The following is an 11,584-nucleotide window of genomic DNA, read 5'->3' as shown; positions in this document are numbered from 1 at the left end:
ACCTTTCCGAGTTTTTCTTTTCAGTGTCGGAGATGAGGCGAGATATAGTATCTTCAAGCCTTTCTCGTCCACCTTGTTGTTGAGGGAAATTTTGTGACTCATTTCTTGGTTGTTGAAAGTTTGTTCGTTGGTTTTGTTGGTTACTACTATTGTCGGGTTCTCTCCAACCAAGGTTAGGGTGATTTCGCCATCCTTGGTTGTAGGTGCCCGTTGGAGGACCCGGCGGCCTAGGTCTATTATCAATGTAGTTTACCGACTCTTGTTGATCGTCTGTTTCTTTCATACAACTCCAATTTTCATGTGGCCCACCACACCCTTCACAAGTCATAACCGAGACTGTTTTTGTCATTTCCAATTTTTTTAATTTCGAAGAAAGGGCCTCGATTTGGGCTTGTAAAGAAGTGCTTTCATCAACCTTATGGGCGCCCGGGGCAATAGATTTATAGCCTTGGGGAGTGTGCCACTGAAAATTGGTTTGAGCAATTTCCTCAATTTGATTATATATTTCATGCGGGCGGCGATTACCTAAAAGTCCCCCGGAGCTAGAGTCAAGTGTCTGCCTTGTGTGTGGCAACAACCCATTATAGAAAGTGGATACTTGTTGCCATATCGCAAGGCCGTGATGTGGACACTTTCGCAATAGCTCCTTGAACCTTTCCCAAGTTTCATATAAGGATTCCCCGTCCTCTTGTGAATATGTATTAATTTCAGTCATTAATTTAGCCGTTTTAGTGGGAGGGAAATACTTATATAGAAATTTTTGGGCTAGTTCATCCCAGGTGTTTACCGATCCAGCTGGGAGGGCGTTAAGCCAAGCTTTTGCTCGGTCTTTTTGTGAGAAAGGAAACATTCGAAGGCGTATGGCGTCATTTGATGCTCCATTGATTCGAAAAGTATCACATATTTCTAAGAAATTAGTAATATGTAGATGGGGATCCTCGTCCGCAAGCCCATGAAAGGTTGCGGAATTTTGAAGCATCTGTATCAAATGCGGCCGAAGTTCGAAGTTATTGGCTTCAACATTCGGTGCGTTGATAGCGGCGCCGAGATTACCTACAGTGGGTCGTAGATAATCCATGAGGGTACGTTGGTCCGCCATTGGAAGTGGATTCCCTGAAACTTTCTCTTGGTTTTTGGCTTTTAGTCTTTTTCTGAGAAAGCGTTCGGGTTCTTCTAGAGGTTCTTTTATGTCCTTATTAGAACTGGAGCTCATACACTACGTAGGGGTGGCGTCTGGTTCCAAGTCCTGCAATAAAAACAGAAAAGAATGCTGGTCAGAAGGTTCACCACGGCCCCGTGCTCAGTGAACACGGCCCGTGGTCGGAGTTACAGTGATTGTTTTCCAGATCCCAGTTACTGGAGAGTTGGACACGGCCCCGTGTTGCACCGACACGGCCCCGTGCTCAGCCTTCTATAACTTGGAAAACTAAAAACTGCCAGTAACAATGCTGGGCAAGGCCCGTGTCCGACCAGGCACGGCCCGTGCTGAGCTCTGCAAAAGCTGAAAAACTAAGAAATTCCTAAAAAATAAAAAAGAAAAATAAAAATATGATTAGGCCGTTGATTCCTAACTTTCTTAAAATCCTTGTGTCCCCGGCAACGGCGCCAAAAACTTGATGTGCGTGAAGTGTGTTATTATTTTAGATGTATATTTTAAGCCCTTTTTACATTTTTAGCCAAGTTTTAAATTTATAAAACACGATATTTACTAACACTAAACACATATATGGGCAAGTGCACCCATCGTGGACGTAGTATAGTGTTGGTAAGATACCGAGGTCGTCCAAGGACACAAGAGCTTTTAGTACCGGTTTATCCTCAACGTCTAACCAAATCAATATGTTAGAAAAGATTTTTAAACTAAGAAAATAAAAACTAACTAAATGCTGAAAAATAAAATAAAAATAAAAACAGATAGACAAGATGAATCACTTGGATCCGACTCGTGTATTAGTATAACCTTTGATTATTTTCGCACTTTTGCACTTGTTTAAGAGATTATCTTAGTTATTGTAGTAGGCCCCTCTTTTGAAGGCGACGTTAGCCTCAACCCAGTAGTTTGAGTCAGCAAGGATACAATCCTAAAGGGTCGGATTATTGAAAGATAATGAATCAAGTTATTAATGCAAATTATGGTAGGCCCCTCTTTTGGAGGTGACGTTACCCTCGACTAAGTAGTCTGAGTCAGCAGGGATACAGTCCTAAATAGCCGGGTTATAGTATTAATAGAAGTTAACTTATGAGGGGGTCAAAGAGTTTGGATCCCCGCCATCCAATACCTTTGGGTATTGAAGGAGATTCTACTAAATTTGACCCAGGTCCCTTGCATGATGTAACACCTCGAAAATTCCTGTCCATTAAAATAAAGACACGTGTCATGTGAGACAGACGTGTCAGAAAAAGCGGATTAAATAAAAAGATATTTGGTAGGATTTTAATAAAAAGGGCGTCATGTTATTTAAAATACCTCTGAACGACCCAAGGGCGACATGTTATTAAATCACCTCTGAGCGACCCGAGTTTTATAAATCCCAAGATCCTTAAATCATCATATAATCATCTTATATGATAACCGGTTGTTTCCAAATAAATAAAGTTCCATCTTTTATGTGAACTCGGGATTTGGCAGGATTGTTACTACTAATAATGCTGAATAAAATTCTTATAAGAAAGAATCAAGAATAATTATGAAGCTTGTTAACTATAATGGGAATCCAAGACTTGTTCTTGGTGTTTCCGTTACTTTACAAGTTCCATAAAAGGTCACATGAAGGAGGAAACATGTAAGACCTATCTAAGCATGCAATGGCTGAGCAAATGGCCCCACTACTGAAAAAGATGGACTGAATTCGGAATTGTTTGATTGTATGGGCAAGACTTAAAAGTTTACAAATTTTTGTCCTCTGACCAACGGTTACGGACCGCAAGGCCCTAGGCTTACGGTCCGTAAGGAGGGTACCTGGGCGTTTTCAGCAAGGGTCGGTTATGGACCGTAGCCATTACAGCATACGGTCCGCAAGAGGTGCTTACGGACCGCAAGGCCTTAAGCTTACGGTCCGTAAGACTGTCGCTGGCAGCAGAAAATGGACAGCTGCCTGTTCAGCCTGTTGCACCGCCTTATTGAGGTGGTTTTCGAAACAAGGGACTCTCTAGGCAGTATTTAGCCTATTAGGGACACCTGGGGTAATCTTGTAACTATCCTAGACTTCCATGTCTTGATCCTAGAGCATCTTGGTCCCTATATAAGGAAGTGAAGTGGTGAACTTTGATCATTCATTGTGTCACTCACTTGGAGCTTTTCTCTGGAACTTCCTTGGACAGCAACAAGTGCTCATTAAGTCTCTAATCCTTCTTAGGACTCTTGTAAGTGACCCTAACCTCCTTTAATCCATTCTAGCTTAGTTAATTAGCCAAAAGTCAAACCGTCGTAATTAAGGTTTGACTTCGTGATTAATTAAAATGTGCTCTGTCAAATCACGAATTAAAAATACCTTTAAGTAGGTAATTATGTGGGTAACAAACCCTTAAAAGGGTACTTCCAGATTCCCACTCTAAACATGTCAATTGTCGAGTCAAAGCTAACTATAAAAAGTCAACAGAATGCTTAAATCCAAATTAACTTATAATTAGCAATGTAGGATGCATGCAACCTGTTTTATCATTCATATAACTTGGTAAATAATGTAAGAACATGTTCCAACATGTTCCACTCGACAATTTTCTGCTTAGACCCGGTTTGGAACCGAAAGTCGCATAGTTTGACTTTCGCTTTGACTTTCAGTTCTGACCCGTTTTAGTCTAGATTAAGATTGCCTTAAAGCTTCTTTTGGACCTAGTAACATGTTAGTATATCCTCCTGTGATTATACAACTTGGTTCATTAGATATCTTGATCGTATGCATGTTTCCGTTAAATGCCCATATGTTGACCATTATGCCCAAATGTCCATAAATCATGATTTATGAAAATATAAAAGGGTAGACATCTTAGTTACTAAATTATAGACTTGTCCCCAAAATTGACATCAGTTTGAAGTCTAGATTAAGAGTTATGCTCACTAGCGTAATTAGAAGCTTTCTTAGTAAATAATTAGCGTATTTAGCGCATAGCCTATTTAAACTTAGATTTTATGTCAAAACTTTATACCCACTGTTATATAATAATATTTTGGGAATTTTAAAGATTTTTATTTATTTTTAGGCTGAGCATAACTTAAGGTTTTAAGCTTAATTCGGCTTATGCCGGTTTTGCCCTTTTTGGCTATAAAATGAGTTTTACAAAACCTTTTGACCCCAAACCTTTTCCTACTGATTTATTATGTTAAATATAATATTTTGAGCCTTCTGGAATTATAAAAATATCAGCTTTTCTTTTAAAACCCGGAAATGGCTCCGAATCGCCTTTTTAGGCATTTTTACGACATAGTATATGTCAAAACTAGTTTTTATACATAAGGTCTAATACCTACTGATATATTTTGTAAAATTTCATATTATAATAGTAAACTAAAGTTGAGAACTCAGATTTCCGGTTTTAACCTTTTAAGCTTATGTAAAATTACCAAAATGCCCTTATGGGGCGTAATTGGAGTTCAAAATCATTTGGGGCATAATAGGACATATCTTACTGATATTACAACATATTTGGTGCATATAATCTCAGGAAACTTGTATATGATTTATATGGTTACCCGTTACGCACTTTCGCGTTCGGATCGGCATATGTGACTAGTTTATGCACATTAGCCGAAACGGGTCAAACCGTATCATCTTAGTCTCTAAATTCAGAATGTGTTAGTTTACCCATAATATACAAGTATTCAAACTTGTCGGGTCTAAGTCACATTCCTTTTTGGTTTTCGCTTTCCTCGCGATTAGACCATGTTTATCCTTCGAAACTAACCGGTCTAAGCTTAGGCTATGTTAAAAGACCCGTTAGGATTCTAATAGGTTATTATAAACCTTCGTTCCAGAATAGGAGCCCAGTAAAAGACACTTGCATTTTGCTTTTGTGGTTTATACTTGCTCAGGTAAATACTTTTAACTTATTTTCCGTTATACGGGCTTGGGGGTACGGTATATAAAATACCGCTTGGTCGGGCAATTGACCCTAACTCATTAGTAGTTGGGTATTATCAATATGACCCGTTTGAAAACTGGTTTGTTTGTTTTATGCCTTTGGGAGCTTAATGACCATGTCCCGGATATCCTTGGCATCATTTTCAGAAATGGCCACGACCTTGACACCCGGGTGTAGGCGTACACCCGGTATGTGTCCATTTTTATTAAGGTATAAACGTTGGCTTCCCGCCGCGGACTTATACTGAGTGGTGTGTCAATTAACCTTAAACCCGGCACGACCCGGGCGACTGAACGCATAACGAACATGTAATTCTTTTACAAGCTTACTTTGATTAATTATTCCCAAGTTATAAAAAGTTTTGTGCCATGTGCATTTAAATCAATTTTCTAAATGTTTTCAAAATGAGTCAGTTAAATTGTATTTACCAGTGTAAACTGACGTATTTTCCCCAAAAAGATTAAGTGCAGGTGCTACACGAAATAGGCTGGCTTCTCCTTAGCATCATAGAGTCTCGCAATCTTTGGGATGCATTTATCTGTTGAACAATTTTCTCCTTTTTTATTCCGATCCGCCTGTGGATCTATTTCGACTACTTGTGATACTTTGATATTACATTTTTTGGTTGAAGTAAATCTATTTTTATTGCTTCCGCTGTGCATTATAATTTGTGTTGTTTGACAATGATGATATCAACTACGTCACGATACTCCCCCACCGGGCCCACCGGTCACACGTGGAAATTCGGGGTGTGACAGGTTGGTATCAGAGCCAACACTGAGTGACTTAAACACTAGCCTTTTGTGTTTAATCTCAGTGCACAAATTGCACATTCTTCGAGTTCCGAGTCTAGACAAAGAACATAGGACAAACTCTGTTTCTTTTTATTTTATTTTGGGTTTATTTTATATATGTTGTTGTTGTTATCTAAAACTTGTATGCAGGTCAACATGCCACCAAGATTTCTTCACGGACGAGGCAAGGGACCAGTCACGGGTCACGATCATGAAGCCGGGACTTCGCACCGGCGTACCCCGTCCATCACCATGAGCACTAGTCCACAAAAGCCGTGGAGGCTCTATGTTGAACCCGGGAGACGGTCAGTTTCCCTCAGCTCTTCACCTTCTTACCAGCACTCCTTTGGGCCCCAATCGGAAAACGAGCCCAACGAACAACCACCCTCTTTCATGCCTTTGCAGAGATCCAACTCTCACCACTCCTTTGGTGACCCAACCCAAGTTTTCCAAAGCCGATTCAACTCGGCCAACATGCTTCCAGAACCCATGGGTTTTAACCCACTCGGACCGGAAGACCACTTCTCTGGGGAAAATGACATGGACGAGGATACTGATCCAATGGAGCCTGCTATAGGAACGCCGAACCACCCCATCGAAATCTCGGATGGGTCATCTTTCCACGGATCTCCGTACCGCGGTCCGGATAGTTATCAAGAGAGGTTCAAGCAGTGGGACTGGTACTTCACGCCCTCTGAGCACTCGTCCCCGTATCAGCAACAGCAGCAACAGCGGCAGCAAGATCCTTCTGAGGATCAACAATTTGTGGCAGTCACTCCGCCACCACCACCACCAGTGGAACAGCAGCCGCCTCCGGAGCCACCGAGGCGGAGAAGGTCGAACGCACGGATGTCCGTGCGAGGAGGAGTCCGAATCAGCACTCCCCAGCCCTCAAGTGGTAGTCATTATCCGCCACTCCAGGAGGAAGAAGAAGTCCCACAGATGGGAGGTCCATCCAGCCCCATTCCAGAAATCAACTCAGTACCTGCGGCACCACCGTTGGGTTTCGATAACCCAATCCCTGCCTACGCCGGTTCAGCGGTGTATAATCCCTTTGAGCAGCCGGTGCATACCCACTACAACTACAACTATGCTAGTGTGGATCCGTATCAAGAAGCATGGGATTACAACGCTAGTCACCCAGAGGCGCCTTATGGTGGTCTATGGACCACCGGCTACCCGACTTATGGGTACCAGCATCCGCCGCCTCCTCCACCGGTGTACCAGCCGCCGCAGCCATAGATAATTCCACCAGAGCGCCAGCAGGAAGTCCTTGAGAGATTAGACCGTTGTGAACGGGAGATTCAGACTGAGCGCAGACACAACAGAGGATTCTTCAAGGGACTATCAGATCTGATCAAGGGAAAGTCCAAAAGAAGGGACTATTGAAGATCCTTGTTATTTTTATTTAGTTGTAATTCAGTCCCTGCGTGGACTTTTTGCTTCAGTATTCAGCTCCTGCGTGAGCTTGTCATTTTGTACTCTGCTCCTGCGTGAGCATGTTTGGTTAGTTAACCCCTGCGTGGGTTTGTTTCTTTCCCCGCCCCTGCGTGGGCATTTATTTTCGTAGAAGTCCCGTTTTGGGCAAATGTTGTACTTGTTTGAAACAATTATGAGATGTTTTAGTTAAATTTTCATCTTTATTTATTATTGATAATTATATGCATAAAACCTAAAAATAAGTGAAAATTTAAAAAGATCTACCGTTATATTGAAATGGTAAAATCTAAAGAGAACAGAGACCTAGCCTTTTGATTAATAAAACAAGGCCAAAATGGTAGTTCCATAATTAGGTTAAGATCCATAATTAACATCTCAATTTAGGACTATTCTGCGTTAATTATTAAGAGAATCTTAAGGGTAAGACCTAGCCTTAGCATTGTTGCAAACATGGCCAAGATGGTATAACCCACATAATAGATTCCAATTATTGTTAACATCTGTTAGTATGTTAACCTTTTAGGCAAACTGTGAATCAGTAAAGTCACACAGGCCATCCTTATTAAAGGGTTAATTTTAAATTCCCTTAATTATTTAACCGCTTCTTCGAGGCGAAGTGCCTGTGGGCAATAATTGAATGTCCTCCGTGACTAAGGATAGTGGTAGCTTATAATTCCCTATTAATAAATGGTGATGAACTATGGTTCAAACCTAAAACACCTAGATACTATAAAATCCTGGTTTATTAAAAACTGTCCCTGTGACTAGGCCTTATGTGCTAATAATAGAATATCATAGGATGATAAAATCCTAAGATTCTAACAAATTAACCTGAAATGGCAATTTAAAACCTTGGTTAATAAAACATAAAATACTGTAAGAGCCTTTAAGTAAAAACCTTGTCCATTATTTATATGTAGCAATTGAAGCTACATGGCTGGATCGGAGGAAGTCAATAGCCATCCGGTAGGAAACCGTGATGATGCTAAATTCTTAGTAACGGGTGCTGAACTGAAAGCAATTGTGAATGATGCGGTTGCGAAAGCCTTGGAACGACAGTACAGTGAGTACAGTGAGACCCGTAGTAGAACCCTACCTACACCGCATGCTAAACCAAAGAATCATTCTGAGGCTCACAACAAACCACCACCTACTCCACCCAAATCTAAGAAAGATGATGACCGACTTTCCTCAAATGAAAACAGTGTTCACCCCAAGAAGATTGTGTTTGACGATGCTCTGCGTGCTAAAGGTTGCACGTATAAATATTTTGTGTCTTGTAAACCCCGGGATTTTACTGGGGAAAAAGGAGCAGTAGACTGTATGACATGGCTTGATGAAATAGAGACAGTTGTCAACATCAGTGGTTGTGCTGAAAGGGATATGGTTAAGTTTGCATCCCAGTCTTTCAAGGGTGAGGCTCTAGCTTGGTGGGGGGCGTTGATCCAGGCTTCTGGAAAGGTTGCCTTGTACAATATGTCATGAAAGCAATTTGTTGCTCTTGTCAAGGATAACTACTGCCCTCAGCATGAGGTTGAACGAATAGAATCTGATTTCCTATCTCTGGTTATGAAAAACCTAGACTGCCAGGCATACCTCACCAGTTTCAACACTTTGTCCAGAATGGTTCCTTACCTAGTAACCCCGGAACCCAAGAGAATCGCGCGCTTCATTGGGGGTTTGGCCCCAGAAATCAAGGCCAGCGTGAAAGCCTCCCGACCTGCCATATTTAGATCTGTAACCGATTTGTCTCTGTCCCTCACTCAAGATGCAGTGAGACAGAGATCATTAAGAAATGCGGACTCTGAAAAGAGGAAACGTGAAGATGAAAATTCACGTCGGTCAGGCAAGAAGCAAAAGGGGAACCGTGACAGTAAAAAGGGGTCTGAAGTCAGGAGGAACGATCAACAGTCGGGCGATAGGCCCAAGTGCAAGGTTTGCAAGAAGCACCACTTCGGGAGGTGCAGGTATGAGCAGAAATCCCAACCTAAGGCATGTGGGATATGCAAGTCCACTGAGCACCGAACTCTTGAGTGCAAAAAGTTAAAGGATGCAACTTGTTACAGTTGCAATGAGAAAGGGCACATCAAGACCAATTGCCCAAAGATAGTAAAGAAGGCTGAGGAGGGGAAGAAGACCAACGCTAGGGTCTTCCAGATGAATGTGCAGGAGGCCATCCAGAATGATAACGTCATAACTGGTACGTTTCTCATTAATGACGTTTACGCAAGAGTATTGTTTGATTCTGGAGCAGATAAATCCTTTGTAGATGATAAATTCTGTGAATTATTAAGATTGCCTATTAAAGCCTTGAAAGTAAATTATGAGGTAGAGTTAGCAGATGGGACTTTAGAAACCGTCTCGACTGTGCTAGATGGATGTGCCATATCCATTAGGAACCACTCTTTTCCTCTGTCCCTCCTCCCGTTCAAATTAGCAGGCTTTGATGTAGTAAAAGGAATGGATTGGTTATCGCGTAACCAAGCCCAGATAGTGTGCAACAAGAAGCAGGTAGTAATTAAGACCCCATCTGGTGAGCCACTCACTATTCAGGGAGATACTCAACAGTGATTGTCAAAACAAATGGCCATGCTTAAGACATCCGGATGCACGAGTAGAGGTTGTGTCATTTATAAGGCACAAGTAACTATTGGCGAGAAGAAGCCCAGGATCGAAGACATACTGGTCATTTCTGACTATCCCGAGGTTTTTCCAGAGGAACTACCTGGTTTGCCACCGGACAGGCAGGTGGAATTCAAGATTGACATCATTCCCGGAGCTGCACTAGTAGCCAGAGCACCATATAGATTAGCACCAACGGAGATGAAGGAATTAAGGACACAGCTAGATGATTTACTGGCTAAAGGTTTTATTAGACCTAGTTCATCTCCATGGGGAGCGCCAATTTTGTTTGTTAAGAAGAAGGATGGATCAATGCGTCTATGCATTGATTACCGTGAGCTAAACAAGGTTACTATCAAGAACAGGTATCCTTTGCCTAGAATCGATGACCTATTCGACCAGCTACAGGGAGCGAGTTATTTCTCTAAAATAGATCTCAGGTCAGGCTATCATCAATTGAAGGTTAAGGAAGAGGATGTACATAAGACCACGTTTAGGACTCGTTATGGTCACTACGAGTTCCTGGTGATGCCTTTTGGGCTCACTAACGCACCTGCCGCATTCATGGATCTCATGAATCGCGTATGCAAGCCTTATCTGGATAAATTTGTCATCGTCTTCATTGACGACATCCTCATCTACTCAAAGAACCGAGCTGACCATGAGAGGCATCTTCGATGCATTCTTAAGCTGCTCCATCAAGAAAAGCTCTATGCCAAGTTTTCAAAGTGTGAATTTTGGCTTCGCGAAGTCCAGTTCCTTGGACACGTTGTGAGTGAGCGTGGAATTCAAGTGGATCCCGCGAAGATAGAAGCTATCATGAACTGGCAGGAGCCAAAGACACCCTCAGAGATTCGTAGCTTTCTAGGTTTGGCTGGATACTATAGGCGTTTTATTGAAAACTTCTCAAGAATTGCTGCACCCTTAACGTCATTAACACGTAAGAACATTAAGTTTAATTGGGGACCTAAACAGCAAGAATCTTTTGATATCTTGAAGCAGAAGTTGAGTAACGCACCAGTGCTAGCCCTACCTGAAGGCATTGAAGAATTTGTGGTGTATTGTGATGCATCACACACCGGAATGGGTTGTGTGTTAATGCAAAAGGGCAAGGTCATAGCCTATGCTTCACGACAATTAAAGGTGCACGAAAAGAATTACACCACCCATGACTTGGAATTGGGTGCCGTTGTATTTGCACTTAAGCTTTGGAGGCATTATCTGTATGGGACGAAATGTGTAATCTACTCTGATCACAAGAGCCTCCAACACCTGTTCAATCAGAAGGATTTGAACATGAGGCAGCGACGATGGATGGAAACCTTGAACGATTATGATTGTGAAATAAGGTACCATCCAGGCAAGGCCAATGTAGTCGCAGATGCCTTGAGCAGGAAGGAAAGAGTGAAACCAATAAGGATCAATGCCAAAAGCATTGAAATTAAGAATAGTTTGAATGAAAGGTTGTTGGCTGCACAAAAGGAAGCTGTGTTGGAAGCCAACTATCCTGAGGAAAAACTAGGAGTAACTGAAGAACAGTTGTCCTACGATAAGAACGGAATGTTGAGATTAAATGGACGAATATGGGTTCCTGTATATGGAGGACTTCGAGATATTATCTTCAAGGAAGCCCACAGTTCCAAATATTC

At 41.8% G+C, this 11,584-nt stretch overlaps 1 non-coding gene across 1 annotated transcript; it reads left to right on the top strand.

Annotated features, from left to right (window-relative positions):
• The first annotated feature begins 614 nt into the window (after positions 1 to 614).
• LOC118480000 lies at positions 615 to 721 on the top strand. Its single transcript, XR_004861640.1, has one exon. It is a non-coding gene; the product is annotated as a small nucleolar RNA R71 (small nucleolar RNA).
• The last annotated feature ends 10,863 nt before the right edge of the window (positions 722 to 11,584 follow it).

Source organism: Helianthus annuus, chromosome 6, assembly GCF_002127325.2.
Source record: "Helianthus annuus cultivar XRQ/B chromosome 6, HanXRQr2.0-SUNRISE, whole genome shotgun sequence".
NCBI classification, from domain to species: domain Eukaryota; kingdom Viridiplantae; phylum Streptophyta; class Magnoliopsida; order Asterales; family Asteraceae; genus Helianthus; species Helianthus annuus.
This window is presented reverse-complemented; position numbering and strand designations above follow the sequence as displayed.